Genomic DNA, 2,857 nt, shown 5'->3' on the forward strand with positions numbered 1-2,857 from the left:
TGTGTGTGTGTGTGTGTGTGTGTGTGTGTGTGTGTGTGTGTGTGTGTGTGTGTTGTTTCTCGAAATTGATTCTGAATAATTCAGATTGCTTATGTTGTCCATTGTTGATAGTTTTCATACTTAAGCTGTGAAAGGAACATGTTTAAGAGCTCAACACAACAGCTTTTATGATGCAGAAGCCACTTTAGTTTTTCATTCTCAATATATTATTCAGGTGTTTTCTTATTTATTTCAAAAATCCTTGTGATATACAATATTCAGTTTGTGCTGGTCTGACTTAATCAAAATAGTGTTTAAAAATTACTTTCTGTTTTACTTTGTGTTTGTATAGACCATAACGCATAAATGTGTATTAATTAGGGATGCACGATATTGGATTTTGGCCGATATTCGATATTCCGATATTTTCAAAATAATTTTGGCCGATGCCGATACCGATATCGATATATATACAAATATATACTGATATATTTAAACTTTAATTTTACTGAAGAGAAATCCATGTATCTCTTCTGTACTGATTCTACCATAAATTTATTATTTTACCAATGTAGACAGACATTCACATCTGAAAAACAGGTCAATTATTTCACTTGGAGAATATCGGTTTGGCTCATCGGCAGAAATATTCATATCGGCCGATACCGATAATGGTCATTTTAAGCTTTTATCGGCCGATACCGATATTGTGCCGATATTATCGTGCATCCCTAGTATTAATGGGAACATTATTTCTTTAAAAAAATAACTAAAAAGTTACTTTTAACAGTAATGCATTACTTTTTGGTGTAAGTAATCAACAAAGTAATTGAGTTACTTTCTGAATTAAGTAACTAGTAACTGTAACTAGATACTATTTCTTGTTAACTATAGCACAACACTGGTGTTAACACACATGAATGTTTGGGTGTGAGTGTGTGAGGTTTACCTTGCACAACAAAATCTCAAAGTATAGTTATGTTTATCACAGACCAGAATATGAGATGGTCCCCTCAAAAAAACTTTATATTAATCAAAATTAATGATCATTATAACAACATCACAATGAGTTTATCATGATATTGCAGCTGGACTCACTGTGAGTTCCTGTGTTTTTCATTTCTAGGCTATTAACATCATGTAGTTTATGTGTAAAGACACACGCAGTACATTATCAGCATTAAACAGCCTGTGCAAAGCTTCTTAAATGCAGTCTATAGTATTAGAATATGAGCTGGTCATTCTGTCGATTCATTCAGGTCTGCTCTGGGTTTAGTACAAACACAACACTAGTCTGTGGAGGAATAGTCTCGTCTCTGAGAACAGCTTTCCTCAGCTTTCCTTAAGACTGTCCTTGTCCTGTTTGCAAATGGCTAAAAGGGAAGAAAAAAGAATACATAGAATCAGTTCACAGTTTTATGAAAAGTGATGAAATCCTTATAATCAAGTGATGATAAACTTAATCGCTAACACTTTTGAATAACGGTCCTTTAGTTAATATTAGTTAACTACTTTAGTTAAGATGATCTAAGCAAGAACAATCCTTCTACATCATTTATTTATCTTAGTTGATGTTCATTTCAACATTTACTAATGCATTATTTAAATCAAAAATTGTGCTAACAATGAAAAACTATTTTCATTAACTAACATGAACAAAGATGAATAAATACAGTAATAAATGTATTGTTCATTGTTTGTTCATGTTAATAAATTAATTAACTAAAGGACTAGTTTTCTAAAGTGTAACCACTTAATCTTTGTAAATAAGTAACGGTAGTGAAATTAAAGAGAGAAGGTTTAGCTCCATCATTAATCTAGACAGTCAAAGGGCTCACTCTGTATATTGTGCTCATAACAGCATTTAGTTTATTATATAAACAGCAATATAAGTTAAAACGTAATAAGAATTCATTTAAACTTTGAAGTCTCAGCTTTCACTGCTAACTACGTTAGCGATATCGCTATCTATTATTAATACTCCGTCACTGGTGGTTAATTAAGCTGTCAACATGATGTTAAAAATGACCAAACATCGAGAAAGAACAGCTGAGTCTTACCTGTGAAAGATAAAACCCCGAGAGCTGTTTTTATTATCGTGTGACGGTTTGTAGGTGTCCAATCTGTCGATGAGTCAGGTGTGTTTTCTTCTGTCCTGATGTGAGAGTTATGAGAGTTGCCCGCTCCAATATGGCGGCGACGATGACGTGCGGTCGAGCGGCCAATGAGGCGTCTAGGTATTTACATGTCTATGCGCGCGACAAGCGAAGATATATTTGGTTGTGGCTAGGAGGGACACAGATTGTTTTATTATTAACATATTATTACTTCTTGTCAAATGTAATATTCACCGCAGTGAATTCGCTCTTCAAAATACAATTAATTGTTTTTAAAAAAGAGGTTCAACAGTATATCCAAACTTCATTTTTCATCTTTGTAATTTAGTTAAAGCTTCCGTTTTGTATTACCTATTTATTGTTATATCCATATGTAAGTGGTGCTTATTTTTTTAGCTTTTATATTGGGACCCGGCATTAATAATGATAATAATAACAAAAACAAATATATCTCCCTTCTAGCCTTAACCGAGATATTTAAGCGCGGTCAGTATTTTTTTTCTTCTTCTTCAGATAATTATGTGCGAGCGGTTATTTTTAAATAATCTAATGCCAGCCTCTGATGATCCTGTTGAGTTTTTTTGTGTGTGTGTGTGTGTGTGTGTGTGTGTGTGTGTGTGTGTGCAGGGCCGGTTCTAGACATTTGTAGGCCCTAGACAAAATGTATGTTGGAGGCCCCCCTGCCACACCCTCCTCCTCTCCACCTTTTAGAATTCACGAGTTCACATTTACACATCAAATTAAATAGAGTAAAAATTATG

At 33.7% G+C, this 2,857-nt stretch overlaps 1 long non-coding RNA gene across 1 annotated transcript; it reads right to left on the reverse strand.

Annotated features, from left to right (window-relative positions):
• Positions 1–986: 986 nt before the first annotated feature.
• LOC127966234 (uncharacterized) lies at positions 987–2,341 on the reverse strand. The gene is made up of 2 exons (XR_008155571.1): positions 2,040–2,341; positions 987–1,352 (listed from the first exon to the last, which is right to left on the reverse strand). It is a non-coding gene; the product is annotated as an uncharacterized LOC127966234 (long non-coding RNA).
• Positions 2,342–2,857: the final 516 nt, after the last annotated feature.

The sequence above is a fragment of the Carassius gibelio genome, chromosome B10, assembly GCF_023724105.1.
Source record: "Carassius gibelio isolate Cgi1373 ecotype wild population from Czech Republic chromosome B10, carGib1.2-hapl.c, whole genome shotgun sequence".
Taxonomy (NCBI): domain Eukaryota; kingdom Metazoa; phylum Chordata; class Actinopteri; order Cypriniformes; family Cyprinidae; genus Carassius; species Carassius gibelio.